We start from the raw sequence: 22,896 nt of genomic DNA, 5'->3' as shown, positions 1-22,896 counted from the left end.
GGGGTGATAAGATCGGGGGGGCTTCAGGGACTAGGGAAAAGGTGGCCGCAAGCTAGAGAGTGAGAGATAGAGACGGAGAGAGAGAGAGAGATAGACAGACAGAGAGAGAGAGGCGAAAGGAGAGAGATTTAAAAGAAACAATTTCACATAAGCACAAAAACACCCATGCACACATACACACTTCCTGATGCAATTCAGTTGAGAATAGTTTTTTTCTTCATCCAGTCTATTTTCTCTCTCAGGCTATTCTTCTTTACACGCACAATAATGACATAGCCACTCAAAATTTAAAAATACAACACATCTTTCATTCGTTCAAACCAAATAACCATTCGGTCTATTTTCTGAGTGAGGATGTTTCTTTCTATTTGTGGAGAAAGACAATACAGCAACTTTGACTCACATTTTTCCCAGGAAAAAAACCAACACACTAATACAATCTTGATAGACACTATTCAATCCCATTGATTGGCTCACATTAAGCAGCATATGTGCTTAACAGTTAACAATGTGCTTCAATGATGGTTAATTACTGAGAACCCCAACAGTCCATGGCTGGTCTGAAATCTACCTGCACTACGTGTATTTGATCAAGCAGAGAAGCATTGACTGGACTATTTCCTGTCAGAATCTACAACAAAATTACATTAAAACATCTCCCTGTAGATCCCCATCCAAAGTGACCCCTAACTGATAAGGGTGCTAACTAGGTAAAGACTAAAGCACTTCCCTGTGCCCACTGTCTGAATAAGCTGGAGAGAAGCACTGCAGGCTCTGCCCACTCTGACTCCCTCCATTTTCCAATAAACTCGAGCAATCAGATCAGTGCTGCTTTAAATGGAGGACTTGATGGCAGCAGGCTGCATTAGTCACTGGTGTTCTCTCTATCCGATTAGTCAGAGACAGTGACAGTTCCCAGCCAGAGAGGCAGGTAACACACACATGAATGAACGCACACACCCTCACACACACACACATAATGCTTACACAAATGGCAACATACATTCAAGCAACCCTTACATTTTGTAAGTCACACAAAGCAGCCTTGAACAAGCGGAAAGCAAGCACAAAGATTCACTCACACACACCTACACACACATTGCGGCAGGACCTCTTGTGGCCGTTTGTGGTGCTAATTGGATAGTCCGAGGCAGATGTCATTATTGTTGAGCAGTCAGGCACTTGATGTTTCCTAGTGGTTGGGCAGTCGTTTGAGGGTATTAGCAGCTCTTACAGGGCATAGGTCAAACACAGACGTGAGTGTGAAAGGGTTCATTAGTGAACAGTATGAACACAAGATGGAGGGACTTCCTTCACCCCAATGGCCATGTTGTTGTGATCCTTTTGAGGTCTAATGACCACCTAAATCCTGGTAATTTACACCCAGTATTAGGTACTTCTTCAAGGTACACGTGCCGAACACAAAGACACGACAATTAGCTGCTAAGTGCAGTACGCACCGCCATAAAACAGACTGTCATGTTGCAGATGTCTATGGACCCTTATCAGAGAAGCCCCTCCTTCACAGCAGCCCTCCTCAGCTGTCTGTGAAGCGAGAAGACCTCCTCTCTGATCTCAGCAGGTCCAGTACAGCTTCAGTCACTCCCAGTCATGTCTGGTCTGGTCTGGGTGGGTCAGAGCTGGCAGAGAGAAAGGGGTCAGAGTCTGCTCTGTATCACAGACCTGGACAGGATAGAGAGAGAGAGAGACAGAGAGAGATAGAGAGAGAGAGAGAGAGAGAGAGAGAGAGAGAGAGAGAGACAGAGAGAGAGAGAGAGAGAGAGAGAGAGAGAGAGAGAGAGAGAGAGAGAGAGAGAGAGAGAGAGAGAGAGAGAGAGAGAGAGGGGGGGAGTTTCTGGTCGCTGGAGAAGTCTAGGAGGTTGATGTACAGAGAATGTTACTGGAGGATGGCCTTAGGTCAACACTGCACTGGTAAAATCTTACACACAGAGTAAGAAAACACTGTTGATAAGCATTGCTCATGAAGGATTTACTGTTTCTGGTGATGGTATCCTGTATTTCTGGCACTGAACTAACTCAAAGATCAAATAAATAAAAATACTTCAGACATTGAAACAAAGAAAATTATTTTGTTTTGAGGATCAGCAGTTCAACCTCGCATATCATCCTGATTCCAAACGGCGAGAACGTAAAGAACTAAACTTTATGTTTAGTTATCATGGTGCTGATAAACCAAGGCCCCATGTGTGTTTGTGTTTCATCTGGGAGTCTGACTGTGAGGTTCTCTGGTACCTGACGTCCCTCTGATCCTTCAGCTGATGGAGTCTGAATCAGGCCGTTAATTCAGGCCAGATAAACCCCTCTCATCTCCACGGAGGTAGATTACTGTAGTAGCTATATTTTCATCTTTTGATCTGTTCTCTGCTGTTTTGGTTCATTTGCATGTGTCAGAGATACAGCTTTATTTAGGGGCTTTATTCATCTGAACAGGAGGGATTCTGGATGCTAAAACCTGAGCCAGATTAGCACTGACCCCCTGGATCTCGCCTCTACTTCGCTCTCACTCTCTTTTTCCTGGTAATACACACACACACACACACACCCTCGAACCCGCAAACATCACACACACAAACATCACACCCGCATAAACACAAACACTCCCCTCATCCCTTCCCCTCAATGCCAACACACCCCGGTACTTCTCAGTCCTTGCTCTGTCATTTCCCTGGCGCCCCCTCGCTCCCTGGCTCCCCAGATGTGGTCGATGTGGACGTGTACTTTGTCCAGATCAGCCGTGAGATGAGATGAGAGGAAGTGGGAGGTATTGTTCTTCCTGGGGGCGCTAAGCCCCTGGGCGATTACCCTGTCAGAAGGAAGAACTCAGCCGCTTCGCCGTCTGCCACAACCCAACGCTAAATCCCAACTGATCGCAAAAGAGTACGATTTTACACTTTAGATTCCTCCCATCTCTTAATTCGGGCGATGCAGTGTGGATCTTCGCCTCTCCCTCATCTTATCCACGGCTGCTATCCCACTCAGCCAGAGGCGTCAACCCCTAAGCTCACGCTGCAGGGATAAGACTCAACGCCTTGTCAGGCCAGATCAATGTGATTCTACAATGCTGTCCGAGAGAGGGCCCCGTGTAGCCAACAACCAGCACATGTATTCAGTCTACACATGCCACACCACCACTACACACACACAGTGGGAAATTCCCCAGGACTTTACAGGTATTTAAAGCATTGAACCTACTCAGAAAAGATAGTGGAAAGACATTGCAGGATAGCTGATAACTTTATCTCCTGAATCTTGACACATACCTACCCATCTTTCCTTCTCTCTATCTGTGTGTGTCTATCACAAGGTGGATCTCCCTGAAGGCTTCATGTGCTCCACCAACTGTTTGTCTTATCAGCTTTCTCCAAAACACCGCATTGCAACACTCATGAATAAATCCTTCAGTCAGACGACACAGAGTGGTCTCACTCTTATTTTCTTAGTACCATTCTTATGGATAAGAGTACATGAGTGCTCTGACACGAGTATGCTGAACAGTCTTCCAGGAGGCTACACATGAACTTAGGATTGAAACACAAAAAGGCAGACAGAAAGACAGGGAAGGATGGTGTAGAAAAAAGATAAGCAGCCCAAAATAACGAAAGGGGAATAGAGGCGCAGGGGTAAAGGTCAGACAGAGAGAGGAGGAAGAGAGAGACGAAGAGGGGAAGAATGAGAGAGAGGGGTGAGGGTTAGAGAGAGGTAGGAGGACAGAGTCCTCCTCCATGTATCCAGCTGCACAGTGACATCCCACTGGAACTCCCTGTTTCCATCCTGAAAGACCCTCCAACTGATTTCCTGTTTTGGTTTGATTATGTTGCGCGGCCTCACTAGTATATCACTACCTCCCTCTCCTCTCCTTTAGTTTTACGACTGACAGCTTAAAATAAAGTACTCTCTAAATCTCCACCAGTAATAAAGCTGCTGAGACCGATGTTCCTACGTAATGCTGGTTCTTTTCTCCCCGTCACAAATTTGTACTTTTTTACAAGACAGCTTTGACTGATTCTCTGTGTTCACAGGAACTCTGGAGTGTCAAATCTCCATCCCCTCTTAGGATGCAGGCCATCTCTCCAGTAACTGTGTAGCATTTATACCATTGGGTTTAACTCGCCTAAACATGCACACACACACACACACACACACACAGGCCCAACCTTCCCCCACCCCACACACACACACACTGTCTGACCACATTCCAGTAAAGGGTGATCGTGAATCTCACCCTGGAATCCGAGCCCTGAGCTGGTGAGGCGGCCTGTGGCAGCACTCCCCCTATCCCCCATAAAGAGAGCCTTGGGTGGGCAGGAGAGCCCTGCACAGCCCCCTGACCTCCATCCATCAGCCACGGGGGAGTGCTCTCCTCTCCTCACTGCTCTAAATCAGCCTGCCAGGGTCCAGCACCATCCTCAGTGTGCCCCCAGCCCCCCCAGCCCCACCTAACTCACCCCTGATCTGCAGGTGTCACAACATGTGCTGCGACTCACCCACACCCCCACCCTCACCACCTCACCCTTATTCTACCCTTCAACTGTCAGATAGTACGGAGAGTTTTGGCTGTATATTATAGGCATTCATATCTAATGATCAGGTCATTTGAAAGTAATGATAAAGGACTGTTTGAACACCTCACTGCTCTGTTCCCTCAATGCCCCGAATAACATACCTCATGCTCCTAGAAAAACTAGAGATACATCTATGGTATCACATCATCCAACAATTCATTTCACTGTCAAACAACTTGTGATCAGTTCTCATTCACAACTACACGCTGAGATCAGACTTAGAGCCAGTCACATGGTCAGTTTGTCTGTTAGTGCTCTTTAGGTCACATAAACACAGACTTGAAAATTGTCATGGGGTCAAAGGTCACAGCCTGAGAGTCACAGAGGCGGACTGGCTCTTCCCACACAGACACACATGCAGACATACACACATGAACACACACACACATGCAGACATACACACACACACATGCAGACACACACACACATGCAGACACACACACGCACACACACACACACATGCAGACACACAGGTCACATGCTCCAGACAGCATGGTGGGCGTATGTACAGCACCCTAGTTCAGAATGAGAATATGCTAACAAATGTGAACAGACATGCATGCATTCAGGCACACACAGTACTCCACAGTTCTTTCATTCTTGTCAGTCTTGTTTCTCACATGGGTGGGACTGTGGGAACCACACTGTCACTTCCTGTGCCCGCGGGCCTCAGCCAATCACCATCAGATAAGAAGTACCACTCTGCCAATCAGAGTTGAGCCTCAGATTCACATGGCAGGGCACCCACTGCGATAAGGACATAACTTGCAAGGGAAAACGTCTTGATCTCAATTGTAACCCCTTCAAACCATCCCTCCCTTCCCACCAAAATAGTTGTTTGGAGACAAGGTTTCTTTTTGTTTTTGCCCATAATTACCCTCCCTTTTATCTGCCCCCCTGTTCCCCTTGACCTCAGCTCTAGGGTCAGTGGCCAGGATATCCCACTCTTCTCAGCCCCATAATGTGCCTTTTAAGATGGATGAAGAGGGGCATTCACGCCATGGCAGACAGGAGCGGAGAGAGGAGAGTAATCACTCCATCACGGTCTGCCCCCGTCTGTCCCAACCCCAGCCCAAACACTCAAGCAGCCAGCCTCACCACCGACATCAAAGACCTGAGCAGACCTCAGCCAGGGCTGCTGTCCACAGCCCTCAGCCCAGAGACCACAGGCCAGCACAGAGGAGCCCTGTGTCACACTGAGTCTAGAGGCAAGCACAGGGCTGCTCCTTGTGATTCTACTGGACAGGACAACACTGGGCAAGAATGTTTACAACCTCAAGACATGTGCTTTAGGTATCAAACACAGCTGTTTAGAACATGGTGTTGTAAGGTTGATACGGCGCTAACGTTTCCTAGACGCGTATCAAACAGCATGTCAATGAATGTGGTGGGAGTATCAGAGTGCCTAAACAATGACTCATTAAGGAAGGAAGTGTGTGGATTTTGAGGAATTTTCCATCTGCCTTCGACACAACAGTAACAGTCTTTTTAGCCATTACCATTGTTACAGAGCTACTTCAATGCTTGGCAGAGATGGTGGGCACTGTGAGGTAATTGTAGGGCGTACAGCTGTTATGGTTATGAACTATACCCTCCACTGCGGAGCCACCTTGAATAGGCCGTCCTCCCTGGCTGCCTGCAGCCACCAGAGCCTGTTTTCTGATCAATAGCTGGATTAATTGCTGAAAGGATGGGGGAGGTGGAGGGGGGCATCAGAGCCCCAGGCAGGGGAGGGTTTTTTGGGGGAATGAGAATGAGAAGGAGGGAGGGAGACAGGGAGTGGGGGGGGTTAAGATGGTGTTGACAGGCAGGGAACGCTGGGAGGATTTAAACAGCAAGAAAATCTAGGGGTTAGGACTGAGGCTGGGGCTGAGGCTGGGTCTGGGGCTGGGTAGTGCCCCCACCCTCAGTCACCTGGCAGCGTGCAGGGCGGCGGGCCGTCAGATTAGAATCTGAGAGGGGGAGATAACGAGTTGATTGCCCCCTGGACGAGGCTGCTGGAGCCAGGGAGGAGGGCCAGGCAGAGTGGGGGCAGTGGTGGGGGAGCGCTTGTGTTTGTTTTAACCTGGGGAGATAGATGCAACCAGGGCCCTTTGAAAGAGAACACCAGGGCTGTAAAACCAGCATGGTTAGAATACCAGCCTCCACCCAACCAACAGTACATGAGCCCATCCATCACTGATACGACACACTCACACTCACACAGACCCCTACGTGTATGCATGTATGTATATGTATGTGTGTGAGAGAGACTAACACAGAAAAGGGGAACAGAGAAAGAAAATAAAAAAAGAGTGCAGAGACCTTTATTCTTTATTGGTACATCATCAATTGCTTTTATCATGGCTGTTATATTTTTGCTTTTATCACAAGAAAGGGATCAACCTTATCACGAGTGCCTCATGAACGTAACTGAAGCTGAAATGAATCCATTTCTAGACGGGTGGAGACCAAGGAGAACACACACTCACTGGTCTCACCGGTTAGGAGTGGGAATTAAACAGGTACAGTCCAAAAAGGATGTGTTTCAATGAAACACAGAGAGAATCGGTGAGATGGAAATGGACTAATATGCGCCAATATTCACAGTTGCATGTGGGATCAAGTCAGATTTTCCATTGAGGATAAACAGCAGAATCACTGAAATTGTATTGCAATCCTCTTTCTTAAAGGACTGAAATTAATTATCTACCCCAAGCTTGGGTCTGTGTGTTTGCTCACACAATCTCACAGCAAAGGGAGAATATGACACATGAAATCTATATATCATTTAACATTGCAGTCGGATACTCAGTCATTGAAGTCTGTGCACGTTTTGGAGGCTTGTGTTAGCTTTGCGGGTAGAGAGGCGGTAGAAAGGGATGATAAGGGAAGCGGATATGAGAAATATGAAAAATAGCTCTGCGTTACTCTGATCAGAGAGAATGAGCGTTGCAGGTTGCTGTGATAAATGAGACAGCAACCAAAACCTATTCATATATAGACTCCATGATAAGATATTTCTGAAAGCACACACAAAAAAGACACAGCTTCAAACCACATACAATGGATGACATGATCCCCCTAAAACACACAAACTCCCACTTTCTCTCTCTGTCACACACACACACAAACACACGCACACTCTAAAAAGGATTTTGGGGCCCAACAGAGTGGCACGTGAGCGGCCCTCTGTCAGCTGTGTTTGCGCTGAGGCAGGCGAGGGGCGCCCTACGCTTTGGAAGAAGCGGAGCGAGGGAGAGAGGGGAGAGGCGGAGAGGGGAGAGAGGAGGGGTGCTCGGCAGAAAGGCCAAGGTCTGGAGAGAAGAGAAAAGAGCAGCCACAAAGCTGTCCTCCAGAGAGAGACAGAGAGAGAGAGGGGAGGGGCTGCTGGAACAATGCCCCTTAGGCTGCAGGTGCAGGGGCTCAGGGTGTGTGTGTGTGTGTGAGTGAGAGAGAGAGAGAGAGAGAGAGAGAGAGAGAGAGAGAGAGAGAGAGAGAGAGAGAGAGAGAGAGAGAGAGAGAGAGAGAGAGAGAGAGAGAGAGAGAGAGAGAGAGAGAGAGAGAGAGAGAGAGAGAGAGAGAGAGAGAGAGAGAGAGAGAGAGAGAGAGAGAGAGAGAGAGAGAGAGAGAGAGAGACCTTTCTTTTTGTGATGATTGAGCTGATCTGTTGTCTTTTCACAGCGGCAACTTTAACTCTCAACTGATTAACATGTGGCCTTTTGCTGCTCCTGAGTGTGCGTGTGTGTCTGTCTGCGGCATGGGAGCTCCCCGTGTCTGTTTGGACAGTAATGACATGGGCACGAGGTGTGTAAAGACAAGCAAACAGAGTGTTAACTTGATTTGCACTTGTATGGATGACAGAGAAATGTAGAACGTTTATTTGAATAAATGCATGACGTGCTACATGTCCTAAAACAGACAATGTACACAGATGTCAGTTAACAAGCAGATCAAACACCAAATCTAGTGGTACGCAAAAACAGTGTGTCAAAACGTCTAGATAAAGAACCAGTAGTTAATAGTTCGATGGACACATATTGATCCTAATCTAAGATGGAATGCTACATTTAAAGCCATAATATTTTACCACTAACCAATGTCTGTAAACTTACAAGTACCAATTGAAAAATGATCCATGAAAGACAAATTGTTCAACGTGGATTGGTAGTGTCTAGTTGGACAGCAGAACAGACCTTGAGTAAGACTCCAGGCTGAGCTGAGATGCCAGCCCCATGGTGCCAGTCCCCTCCTGTTCCTCCTCACATGAGACCACACCAGGGTGTTTGGACAAGTGGTTTCTATCCCAGGCATGCGGCATCACACAAGAAGATGGCTCCTTCCACCTTAGCCTGAGGGCAACTCTGAGACCAAGGGCTCAAACACCACACACACACACCACTGGACCCACGCACAAACCACGAACCACACACTTTCATGATCACATTGTGGTGTCCTCTATCATAACACACACACACACACACACACACACTCACACACACCTCAAAGTAAGAGCCTCGGGCTCATCGGCAGGGTGCTCAGACAGCCTCGGTGAAACAGAAACACAGAAACATGTGTAAAGCCTTAAAGAAGACACTTACTTCACAGAGAAGTGTGTCCCCCATTCCTCCCCCTGTCCCTCCCCCATTCCACACCTCTGCCCATCCCTTTCACAAGAGATTATTGAGGGAGCATGAGGGGCAGGGGGTGAAGATGGGAAACTGTGATTGAGCAGAAAGAGGCACTCTGTTTCCACCTCTCAGCAGATATTACTGCTTAATTAAAAGGGCAGCATGTGCTAAGTATTATTCCAGCTGAGATTGTTATCTCTCGGCTATGTAAGAAGATCTATGCAGGCTTACAGCTAAATTTCAAGCAAATTTCCTTCCTATTCTTTGCTCTTATTTCTTTTTGGGTCTGTGTCTGTTTTCTGCTGTCGCTGCAATCTCGAGCCTGTCTGCATTGTGTGTGCATGTGCAAGCTTGTCTGTTTTGCATGTTAATTAACTACCACTAATATTTTGTACACCACTTTGCGCATGAAAGTGTTCTGTTGAATTTATTCCAATTAGAAACGTTCCTTGAGGACAAGTTGGTTTTAAAGCTTGAAAAATGGCTTTCATTTCTCATAAAAACTTGAACAGCATGGACACAATGTTACAAGTTGTCTTACTGTGTTGGTTAAAACCTTGTTCAGTACGTCTGGAAATAGCTACACCGGCTGTCTTTAGGCTTGACAGTCCTAAACCCATCCTTGATTGAAGACATCTGCTCTCCTCAGACTTATGATTCATGTCCGCTCTTAATACTAGATGTGCACACTGACTGGATGGGGGTGAGGGATTGCATCTAGAAGACTATCTAAAACGTTATTTAAAATCTACATTTGGTGTAGATTTTCAACCAAAATCACATATACTATTACTTGCTGTGAGATTGTCCATATATACTATGAAATTTCAATAGTTTTAATTAAATATGACGCCAGATTTGAACCGCTTCCAAATGGTTTATGTATCGTGGTTGGTCAAGAGGCTGGCACATCCAGCCCCTTGAATTATTTCCAATAGAGTGCTTGGAATCAAATTCAATCATCTGGTAAATGAGTTTAATCCAAGAGCAGATCTGTCTTCCTCACGGGACTTTTTCAGAGGTGTCAGTCTGAGATAAGGCAGTGTGACAGCAAGGCTGCCCCACCTTGGGGAAACAAGCAGCCTTCAGAGGTACAGAAAGGCCCACTCCAAAGATACACACACGTTCTAAACTAACCGAAGGGCTTCTTCTCTTTTCCAATAAACTGTGGTGTGACGGAACAATGGTATGTTTGACTGTAGAAACTGAGCAGACAGTTGTTAGACATGTCTATTTTCTTCACTCTTAAACAAAAGAATTATGAATATTTAAAAACTTGACATTTTCTCAATGAAAATTCCAAACTGTATCAGCCAGTTTAAGTTAGCTCCTTCATACTCTGCACATCATACTTTTTTCTCCCACACACAAGACACACACACACATTTCCTTGCTACGTCCACGTGAAGTCCAGCCTCTGCAGATCACTACTGCCCTCTATCAACCACACATGTAAATGCAGTCAAGCAGGTCGCGACATGGACCCAATGTGTAGAGGAGTTTCAAGTTAGAGAACATTTAGAGTTTAAAGTACATTTCCAGGTCTGAATACCTGTTATAAAAAAGGGTTGTATTTACAACTAGACAGACGACTTTAGAAGAAGGAAGTATAACAAAATCTGACAGAAAACAAAATGCTGGACATAAAAACAATTTACAACAACATCAACAACAACTGTAGAATAACACCAACAACAACTCCAAATGGTTCAATAAAGAACACAAAGTGAAACATAATGTCAACATTATCATGGCCGAAATAATAAGACAGTCATTTCCAAGACGTTATCTCCCCTTCTCCTGTTTCTCAGGATGCCAATCTGTCGTCGGGACCACACGGTCGTCCACCATGAAATCACTAAATCCTTACTTTAAAAGGCTACATAGTAACTCCACGTAGTGGAGAAAAAGATACGACTTCATGAAAGGACTAAAGAGAAGCACAGGACAAGTTGACAACCAAGGGAGAGGGGGGGGGGGTGGTGTGTGATTTGTGTCATTTTTACATTAAGAACAAGTGGGAGAGGAAACAAAGAAAAAAGTCCAAAGGAAGTAACAAAATGATCTTTGAGTAAAATGAGATCACAGGCCGCAATTATATAATTCTCGTCAAGTGATGGTGGTGATAGCCTGAGAAGAATGCACACACACATGTTCACACTCAAACACACAGACACACACAGTTCCAGCAACAGTCTTCTAGACTACATTGAAAAGTTGGAAAGTTTGGGGGGTCAGTCTAGGGTCAGGTACAGGAAGAGGAATGTGCGTGTGCGTGTGTGTGTGTGTGTGGGGGGGGGGGGGGTAGAGGAGGGGGATAAAAGCACTGCTTCTGATTTCCGTTTTTCCTGACTTAGTTTGTGTCCGTTTGTTCCTTCTCTCTCTAGTTATGATGAAAGTCAACAGCCAAACGTTCACAAGTGTTCTCCGATGCCAAGCACAGATTTGAAGCTTTAGCCAGACTTAATATGTGTGTGTGTGTGTGTGTGTGTGTTGGAGGGTGTGTGTGTGCGTATGTGGGTATGTCTGTGAGTAGTGTACGTGTGTGTGTGTGTCTGGCTGTTCTGATCTGATATGGCTTCCTCACATGCATGGCTACACAGCCTCATGAATACAAACATATATGACGAATTGTCCAGTAGCATTTCCAGATGAATGCATTGAATAAACCTTGCCTTCACGATGATCCATACATGTTCTACATGGCCATTACACAACACCGAGTTTACAAAACCCATTTTACAGGGTGGAACACAAACACACATGACACAGACATACACGTATACACACACACACGTATACAGACACACACACAAACACCAGTGGTGGTGGTGCTGGGGCCAGGGGGTCTGGGGTAGGTTCCCAGGGTGCCCCTGTAGTCTCATGGAGGCACTTTGTCTGCAGAGGCTGGGGCAGACTGGAGCAGACTCCAGCAGAGATGCCTATCAGCCTTGGCTACGCTACGGCCTGCAGGATAGGGCAGACTGGAGGAGAGAGGGAGAGAGGGGGAGAGGGAAAGAGAGAAGAGGGCAGGGGGGGTGGCTTACAATAAATAGTGGAAATGTATAATGTACAATGGTTTTAAAACAATATTTAAGATACATTATTTAGTTATACTTACAGTATTCACTAAATTTTCTATGATAGATAAACATTTTTTGTTATTGTTTGCAATACATCACAGTTTTACATACAGTATTATATATGTATACATGCAGTTTCTTTGTGTTCCAGTCCTTCCCTGTGATTTTTCACAAGGGGCCCAAAAATGGAAATGCCCCTTGAGAAGGAAGGCAAGTTTCACACCCCGACTGGAATAACAGTGGTGTAGGCTGTGTGTGTGTGTGTGTGTGTGTGTGTGTGTGTGTGTGTGTGTGTCTGTGTGTGTGTGTGTACAGGGCCAGGTGGTGACAGGCAGAGTGATGTACTGAGGCTGTGGTGGTTCAGGTCACAGAAATGCTGCAGGTCAACAAGAACCTGACCACTCCAGGTGTGGCCAGATCTCTCACAGCTTGTTGACCGATAGACATCTCTCTTTCCTGCTGTCTTCAACACTCAGTTTGGATCATTTCTATTATGTATCTGAACAACAAAAAACTCTCATACTTCTCTGTTTCACCCCTCTCTCTCTTTCATTTTACCTCTCTTTCTTTCCTTCTCTCCCTCTTTCCCCCCTTTCCCCCTCCCTCCCTCCCTCCCTCCCTCCCTCCCTCCCTCCCTCCCTCCCTCCCTCCCTCCCTCCCTCCCTCCCTCCCGCCCTCCCGCCCGCCCGCCCGCCCGCCCTCCCTCCCTCCCTCCCTCCCTCCCCCTCCCCCTCTCCCTCTCCCTCTCCCTCTCCCTCTCCCTCTCCCTCTCCCTCTCCCTCTCGCTCTCTCCTTCTCTCTCTCTCCTTCCCTCTCTCTCTCTCTCTCTCTCTCCCACTCAGATTGCACCAGCAAGGTTGCCGGTCTTGTGGCGTAGCGTAGCGCTAGACAGGTTTAATGTGGACTGTCTCCGACATGGCGGCTTCCAAGTTAGAGCGTGAGGGCATTGGGGAGGGGGTGGGGCTGGGGGTTGCACCATGACCCAGAGATCTCCAGCCTCTGTCAGCGGAAAATTAGATTACAAGAGTCGGACTTGGGGGCGACTGAGGAGGGGGCGTCAAGAAGTCTAAATATGGAGGGCTGAGTATGTCCATAATCACTTTACACAAGTTAGCCGAACAAAAAGACTTATATTTAACTCACTGTCCAGCCTGTGTGGTTGTGTTCAGTAAATGTGAGCGTACATGTGTCTGTGTGTGAATGTGTGTGTATTACCCAACTTGAATTGTGCCCCATTTGTGTACGCTGTTCACAATGGAAATGGAAATTGTATAGAAAATGTGGCATACGTGTTCATGAGTTCAGCTCAACAGGTCAAAGTCAAACCGATTTGGACAGAGATATACCGTGACAGAGTTCTGTCTGTCTACTATGTCAACCCGGATTAACATCCATGCCGGACCTTAGGATGTGACTACTGCTCTAAGGCATCCAATCACAGTGCTGCTAAGGAAAACATGACTGGGATACAAAACATCAGTTCTAAGTTTTGTAACATTTATGCTGTAGTCATAAATACTTAACTGGAGAGGAAGGGAACAATGTGGAAATGGGGGGGGAGAGAGAGTGAGAGAGAGAGAGAGCAAGCGAGAGAGAGAGAGAGAGAGAGAGGGGGGGGGGGGGAGAGAGCAAGCGAGAGAGAGAGAGAGTGAGAGAGAGAGCGAGAGAGCGAGAGAGCAAGCGAGAGAGCAAGCGAGAAAGAGAGAGAGAGAGAGAGAGAGAGAGAGAGAGAGAGAGAGAGAGAGTGAAGGAGAGAGAGGAGAGAGAGAGAGAGAGAGAGAGAGAGAGAGAGCGAGTGAAGGAGAGAGAGGCCTGGGAGGGCGGGGGGTTCACAGAGGCACACGGACAGACAGTGACAGTGGCTCTGCTCAACAGTGGAGACGGGAGGGGGCAGAGACAGAGCTGAACATTGAAGTACATGTAACATGACACAAATGGACAAAAGTATTTAGCTAATGATTTATTATTAAACAGCCAGCCCCCAGCACAGCCCTTGTCCCAGACCCTATTGTAGACAGATGGAGTGAGAGATAAGGGCCACTCTAATGGCAGTCAGATGGCAGGTGGGCTGGTCACTGGTGGGGCCGAGCCCAGGGTTAATCACTGTTAAGTGCTGTGAAGAAGAGAGAGAGAGGATAGGGAAGAGAGACAGAGGAGGCAGAGTGGAGGACACCAGCCTGACTGAGACACTGTATCCTGGGGGGTTTTGGAGAGGCTGGGTCAGGTAAGACTGGTCAGGTAACTGCCCCTCGGGAGGCAGCTGCATGGACACTAATAGCTTAACCCAGGACGTCATAGCACTAATACATTATATCAGCTCCCTGTCGGTCTGAGTGTCTCTGTCTCGGAGCATCTGCTAGCCTCTGTTGTTTCCCTCTCCGACCTTGTGACTTGCTGCAAGATGGAAGAAGAGTATTAACTCTGTTGATATTCCGACTGTCTAGGTAGAAAAGGGCCTTTCATGTGACTCTGCCCCCTAGTGGCAGGTATTCTGTCAGCTCTGCATTACAAAAAGCAGCCTCTGGAGGAAATCAGAGTATATGAAAAAACAACAAGAAGGCTCTCATTCCATAGCATGAAACACAGGCCGCCATGAACCTACATGACAGACTACTAACCTTTAACGAAGGCGGTAATTGGAACAGCATTTCAAGTCTGCATCGCTCGTATCATTCCGGCATCCCTGTCTCAATGTTCCACAACAACTGAACAAAGAAAATACAAAAACGCATTCACTTCAGATGGGCCATTTTTGAAGATCTTTTACAGCCTGGAGTGTGCAGCTGTGGCCATCCCCTGTGACACGGAGAAAGCCTCTCTCTGTTAGTTCTATCTAACCTTATAAAGGACACAGTACTCTCACCCTTGAGGTATCAGTCATACTGCATTATGGAATGGGCAATGCCACATTTTAGAGGTGGGACTGGGAGATGAACTGCAGAATGTGGGGTTTGAGTCAACAAAACACACACACACACACAAAACACACACACACGATCCCCATCAACCCCATATCTGGCTCATCCCTCTGGTTGTTTCCCATAAAATGGAGTTGTAAACAACAGATTTAGTCATCACGGCATGGAGGAAGAAGAAGAGAGAAGAGGTCAAGTTGAACTGGAACCCTTAGTTAAATCATCTGCTTGTAGTAAACAGCGGAGAAGTCCATCTATCAGGCAGGCACGTGCTGCTGACAGTATAATAATAAGGTGGAGAGAAGGAGAGCGTGGCCTGAAAACAGATGAAGAGCTTACCTCCTGATAGAGAGACCAGCCAGAGAAGAAGAACCCAGAGGACAAATCGAAAGAGAGAGGTACCTCATCACATTTACTATCACTGGGTGCAAGTGGAGCTCTTTTGATTTGACTGAAGAAAAGAGCATTGTGGGGACTGTTCTCTCTCCCTGGGTTATTGTGCATTGTTAAACAAGACTCTGTGGACATGACTGACAAGGTTGGCAGCCAGGCCGGCCAGCTCTCTGTGGCCCACCGTGGGGATAATTACCTCATAACGACAAAATGGGGGGAAACCTTTGTACTGGTCCGCACTCATACACACTCATCCACACACAAGTGCAAAAACACACATGCACGCACATGCACACACACACACATGTAAGCGAGTTCTCAGACGGCAAGCCAGCCAGCAGGCTTGATGTCAATCAAGTGTGCTTCTAATTAAACATAGCAGGAAGAATCTGCTGGGGACAGCATTCACTATCAGTCTCCCATTTTCATATGAATGGCCTTTTTTAATTAAACTGAGCAGCTAATAAGCCTCTGTATCCAAACCATGTAGCAGTTTAACAGACAAAGAGCTTCAGAAAAACACAGGCGAGTGGAGGAGTGAGGGGATGAGAGGTAAAAACAGAGGGATGAATAATGAAGAGTAGAAGAAGGGTGATGCATTGCCTTTGAACCTGTTGGGTTTCTTTTTGTTCATGTGGGCACTTAGCCAGGAGCTATTGTTGTCAACAAAGTTTATTTAGCGTTGATGGTATTAAACTACACAGTCAACCAGAATTTGCCTTCATCAACCATAAGAGCAGAATGAAAGGAAGAAGAGAAAAGCAGGCACAATGCTATCGCTTATTCAGATGAAAAGGAAGCACCCAGAAACCATTTGGGCCGGAGCCTGTTTGCTTGTGCTCTCCCACTGCTGTGAGGTAATTACAAATAAGGGAATAAATAACTGTATCCAATCAAAGGTGAAAGTATACTTGTAAATTGAGGTGTAGTTTACTCAATGAATCCAGGGTTTTCAACTCAAATTGCTCAAGGCAATTCATTTCATCAAACCATTTGAGTAAACTTAACTTTTCAGGTTTTAGAGTGTTGTATTACTGAACACCTCTGCTTAAACAAATTACACTAACCAATAACTAAAAACAATGCAGTAGTCTGTTTCTTGGAGAACATTTAAAAATTCAGTAAGCATTTTGTTTGGTAAAGCGACCACAGTAATCAAAAAGACAGTGTAACTGAGTACAATATATCAGAATAAGTGTTCAAGCATTCTGTTGTTAAAGACTGATCTTTTTTGTTATGTTTTAATAACTATGAGTTGTGCAGTATTAAATGTGTCCTTTGAGAGTCTTGCTACTAATGTTTACTTTGTTCATGAGCCAAATCAAACTGGTAGGCTGATCTCCGTCTTCTCTCTCTTTCACTTTCCCTTTCTTTCTCTCTCTTTCAGTCTCTCTCGTTCTGTATCTCCCTCTTTCTCTCTGTATTTCTCTCTCTTTCTCTCCTTACCAAAAGATCCATGGGAAACCGAAGAAGCTCAAATTCATCTTCTTTTCTCTATAATGCTGCAAGGTCTCAGTCGAGGAGATTATGATTGTCCTCTGACAAACAAAACAGATGTGCATTTTCCTAACCTTTTACGCCAGATAAAACCCCCTGATCCATTTCCCCCCACCAAATCAAGTGCTGGTTCACCATTCAAGCCACCCAGCAGGTTCTGTCTAAACAACTTGGATGTGAGTAGCTTGCTAGCCACAGCGTCTCAATTGAGCTCTACACACCGCCCCACCACCATCTCACATGTTAATTCTACATCTTTCTCACTACTTCAGAAACTTTTAACATCATGACCCCAAGAAACATTTGCAAACTATAACAATACAATTAACTTGTAATGAGCAAAATAATTGCACATCAAACGCAGCTCGCTGGCGGAGCGCACGCTCTGGAGAAAGAGCCCAATTTACAGATTACATGGCTCATGACTGCCCAAGTTCAAAACACAGAGAAATTGGTTGTGAAGTGAGAAAAAAGGGCCCTTCCAAAACGACTGCCCAGCATTCTTTAAACTTGTGTAATGGATACGCTGCAGGCAACTGGGCGAATTTACCATGCAAAGAATCTCCATTCTGCATGGAGCACTTCAAAGGCAGACAAACTGAGTTTCAGGGAGCCAGTAGGCACGTGGTGAGGAAGGAACGAGCTCGTCGATGCACATTTGTCTCCCGGAGTGACAGACATTGGCAGGAGGGTTTCAAAATGAGAGATGTAGCTGATCTAGGGCAGAGCATGAGTGGAGTCAACACCACATGATTCCTCAATATTCAACGAGAAATCACAATGCAGAGGGAAGAAATGAGGAAGGAGAATGAGAGGTGTCCTGGTTGGAGAAAGACCGACAGAGAAAGACAGAGACAGACAGACATAGAAAGATGGCTAGGTTCTGGAATGGTTTTAATTATCTTGCTGTCCCACTTTTCTTAGGCCGGTGTGCAGGCGAGCAGGGGGCAGCAGGGGATTATACACTGGCAATGACAAAGTGACCCTGACTGCACTATGGCTTACCATCAGATACACTAAGACCACAAGATACACTAACACCATAAAATAAACGAACACCAAAAGGTCATGATACAAAGCCACAACACAACCACTCAAGAGTTCACAGGACACTGCATATGACCTGCCAAGATGCAGCACATTTCAAACAGCACTGGAGAAGGTTTTGCTGCAAACACGTTGGTAATTGAGGATTTTCTTGTTTGCACATTTAGCTCTCTTTTGCGTGCTCTTTCCCTTCCCTTCCCCTTTCTACGCCTCTTCTCATGTCCCATGTTCTGTCTCACATTCTCCCCCCTCCATCTTTGTACCATTCCTTCTCTGTACTCCTTCTCTCCCCCTCTCCCTCTCCCCTCTCCCCTTGTATGTACGTACCCCATCCTCCCCTATTCCTATTCTCTCCCCCTTCTTCTTTTCCTCACTTCAATCCTTCTCTCTTTCCCTTTTCTCCTCACTCGGCCACATCTAGTCTTATCTGATGGGAGCTCTGCCACTGTTTTCATAAAACACTGTTTTTAAAGGGTTACATATGTGCATGTGCACATTAAAACTCACCCACCTCAAACTCACACTAACATACACACAAACATGCTCACTTTTCTCAAAAGCTTGGCGGCTGACTCTCTGCTCTAGGGTGTTTGCACAAGGCCTTTCCCTTTATATAGACCATTTATAAATGCGCACACAAGCATCCATCACATCTTCTCTTTTTGCTCAGCTTGTCTATCCCTCCCCTCCCTCTCCCTCTTACTAGTGGAGAGTGATAATCACTGCAGCATCAGTCTTCACAAACCATTAGTCTTTCCATCGGTCTCGCCTCATGTTCACTATTACTCCCAGTAACTTCTGTCCAATTAAAATTCCACCATTTGTTTTTCCTGAAAATTAGGTTACTTCTGCAAATTAACACTAATTTACTTAACTTAAGCAAACCTCTGGCACTCTCCATTGAAAAAGGCCCCACTGTTTGTTTAACATGCAACCCGAACTCTGTGACTTTTATATCTACCCTCCCCCGCCCACCTCATCAAACCTCTCTACACTGATCAATGGTCTGAAGTTCAAGTGAAGGACACCTATCCTTGTTTGACCAAGGTTTAGAGTGTAGGAATGTGAGTTAATCAGGGATGTACAGACTGATATCTCTGCTCCTCTCCCCTCTCTCCTTCCTGAACCTGTGGTGATGTCGGGGAGTCAGGTGTCAGGGAGTCAGGTGGCTGAGCGGTTAGGGAACCAGGGCTAGTAATCAGACGGTTGCCGGATCGATTCCCCACCGTGCCAAATTACGTTGTGTCCTTGGGCAAGACACTTCTGCCTACTTGATTATCACTAACACTATTATTATTATGGGAATGTCCCTGTACTTACCTGTACTTAGTCTCTCTGGATGTAAATGTAAATGTCTTGAAAGCCAACAATGTCTTTCTATAAAACAATTACTATACTCTGATAGGGTACACAAGTGGACGGTAAGGGAGCAGTGCTGCAGAGAGATTGGAGAGTTCTAGACTGGGGATGAGAGTTGTAATACAGCTTGAGAGGGGTCTTGTCAACAGAGACAAACCTCTTTGTCAGACCCTTCACCCTTGACATAACCACTTCCAGGTCACGCATTAGAGGTCTGTCTGAGGGTTACCCAGAGTGCCAGGGGTGTTTCACATGACCCCCAATCTGAACCATGCACCCTCTTCTTCTCTCTCACAGACGCGCACACACACACACTCCAATTCCACTGATGTAGTCGTAGTAGTACAGTAGTAGTAGGTACTTTGTAAATCCCCAAGGGGAAATTGTGGCATTGCAGCAGGCAAGAAGATGAAATGAATGAATACAAATAACAGTGAGCTCACAGAGATGTCATTTCCTGTCGTGTCAGCCCAGCCACTCACAATGTAAGCTGTTTGATCTGCTGTAGAGGAACAGTGTCAGAGAGTGAGGCACAAAGAGTAATGATCTTGGTGGACACAGGGGTCACACCTCCTCTCAGACCACGCGTGGCGTGACTAACACTCATCCTCATCATCATTATCATCAAGAGAACTTAGCGAGTTCAGAAACTGTTTAAATACATGTCCTCCTAAGCTCATTTCAAATTTATGACAGAAGCCATCAGTCACATCAATGACAGAAATGAACTCATTCCATTAGGTACAAACTGTTGAGATGTTACACTGCTGCTGTTGTCAAAGCATACACAACTACAAATTAGTTCCACAAACGAGGAATATCTTGTCCCCTGTGTGACAGTGTGAGTGTGTGTTGGTCCTGTTGTGTCGGGGTTCATTAGGACAAGTTGCGTAGCGCAGAGGTCAACCTGAGGTCCTGAGAGGGTTTCCCACAGTTGAGAAACCTTCCTCTGACTTCCCAAACTAGCACAGGAAGGAGAATTAAGGGACTGCAACAGACTAATGGACAATCATTATGGTCTGAAGTTCTTTTCCCTCTCCTATGCAGGGGTGGAAGAACACGTACCCTGCAGCCCCCCTGGCACAGAGACTCGCTTTGATGTCATCACTCAGTTCTTTATGCTTCTTCTGCGATAGGCTTTTTCCATTTCAACTCTTTTATTCTCTTTAATTTACTCTCTATTTCAACCATTCTCCTCCCCTCTCTCTTTTTCTGTCTCTAGAAAAAGTGTCTTTAACCCAACCCTCAGTCCAGTAGTTCAGGTCTTTAATTTCGTAGTGTGTGCAGGGCCGTCGCGGGGAAAGGTTCACGGGGACCATGACTTGGAGGGGGCTTTTCGTATGTCTGTAGTAATTATTTGTCAATCAAATCAATATTTTCAAACTGAATTATAAACTTTAATAAAAATATTGAATAAACTTTTTCTAAATTAAAAAGTTTGAAATCTCTAAGGTCCCCTCCTCCCGCTCTAATAAATGATCTGCTCCAGCTGCACGTTCCCAATTCCCAAGTATTGTGCTGTGCGAATCAGTGTTACATTAGGAGTGCGTTAGCAACGGGTGTCAGGAAAATGTGGTCGCAACATAAATCTGGGACACAAAAAAGAAAGAAAGCATAGAGAAAAGAGAGTCAATGCTAGGAAGTTGCTGTTAAAAATGTGTTTGTTTTTTTCTCACCACAACAGCAACATATTTGATAAGTGAGCCAACAGTAGCCTACACTAGTAGGCCACCTATCATGATGTATTGGCAGCCAGGCACCCACGTTAGCTAGCACCGCTCAGGCTTCCTGAAAATCAGCTAGTAATCTGACATTGCACGCGGTGAAAACCAATGAAAACCAACTGACAATGGGCTGATACCTCCGTAATTAATTAGGCCTACCCACTGAGTTAACGTTTAACTACAACTTAAGTTATGAAATACTTGGTGTACAGACATTATAAACCCGTGTAGATCGGTTAAACTCACTCTTAAGTTTGGTTTTGGAGGCCATCCGTGCCATGGAGTCGCTAGCTTTTCGTTGGCGTATAGGTATTGGTCGCGGACTCAGAGAACATGCATGGTAGAGAGTGTGTGTGGTTGATGAGAAGTAAATAGTTAGGGAGGGTTTGTGAAGGTGTGTATGAGAGACCGACAGGATCACAAAACTGGGCCAAAGTGAGCTGACTGAGTTGAGAGGATGACGTGTGGTTATTTAGGGGGCGGCCTTGGACTGTGTGGGTGTCAAAACTGTTTCTCAGGATGCCAATGCCGATTTGCATAATTTCCATTCCCTGTAAGCTACAAAGGGGACGAATACAAAACAAAATTAGAAGTGACAAGGAAACAATGGTGGCCTTGAATGGTCATTTAGGGGGAGCTGAATTTTCTTAAAATATAGCTAAATATGGGACAGGATAAATTGTATTACCATATTCTGGCACCACTCTTTCAAACACCTGTTTGGACTGGTTTGACAAGACAACAGTCTTCAAGTATTCTGGAAACACAATGCCATTCACTCAGTCACATATTCACACAATACCAAACCGTTTGTTCTCCATTTACATGGAAATGAATGTGGTGAAAAAGAACAATTGGCTTTACACAGAGCATGGCAGAGATACCACATGAATAATGCAAGTCTAATATTGAACCTTAACCTTGGGCACCTAAACACCTTTCAAGCTTTAACTCAGGCACATCAAAAGTTTCATAAACCACCTGAATGTCCCTCAAGATTCTATGTAAAATGTACTGAATTGCTTTACAGGCTGAATAGTCAGATGAGTGTTTGTATAGAATGTGGTGGGCATGGAGCAGGTGTGTCCATGTGATCAGAACAGGTGTATGGGGTTGATGCGGCAGGTGAGGACAGTGATGGGGCAGTTGAAGGGGGTGATGGGGCAGGTTAGGAGGGCAATAGGGCAAGTGTAAGGGTTGATGGGCCAGGGGAGATACGAGGGGGCAGGTGAGGATGGTAATATGAATATAATATGAATATGTGGTGATGAAGGCGTAGGAGTTGATGGGCAGGTGAAGGGGGCGATGCAGCAGACAAAAGGGTTGATGGATCAGGTGTGAGGGTGGATGGAGATGGGTGATGGATAGGTAGGTCCAGCAGGAGCCGCCCAGCTTTATCTGAGCTGGAACAGAGAGCAGGCGGGCAGCCTTGTCTATGTGATAGGTGGGCTGTCAGCTCTTTGTTTATGGATCATGGCCCATCTCACATCTTACAGCCCCAAGGCCAGGAGAACTCAAATATCAGTGATACCTTACTCTCAATCTTTTAAGCTCTCATTATTTCTGTTTGATCTTCACACCCACCATCCATTAAATGATGAGTCTAAGATTTGCCTCCCTAAGATTTTGATGGAACACATTTGGCAGGATGAATGAATGTCCACAGCAGTATGTACATTTGAACA

General features: G+C 45.9%; 1 long non-coding RNA gene across 1 annotated transcript; it reads right to left on the bottom strand.

Annotated features, from left to right (window-relative positions):
• Positions 1-10,155: 10,155 nt before the first annotated feature.
• On the bottom strand, positions 10,156-21,669 carry LOC146272583 (uncharacterized). The gene is made up of 2 exons (XR_014766675.1): positions 21,458-21,669; positions 10,156-12,177 (listed from the first exon to the last, which is right to left on the bottom strand). It is a non-coding gene; the product is annotated as an uncharacterized LOC146272583 (long non-coding RNA).
• Positions 21,670-22,896: the final 1,227 nt, after the last annotated feature.

Source organism: Hypomesus nipponensis, chromosome 9, assembly GCF_054491055.1.
Source record: "Hypomesus nipponensis isolate SF chromosome 9, ASM5449105v1, whole genome shotgun sequence".
NCBI lineage: Eukaryota > Metazoa > Chordata > Actinopteri > Osmeriformes > Osmeridae > Hypomesus > Hypomesus nipponensis.
The sequence above is the reverse complement of the archived record's forward strand: the minus strand, read 5'-3'. Positions and strand labels throughout refer to the sequence as shown.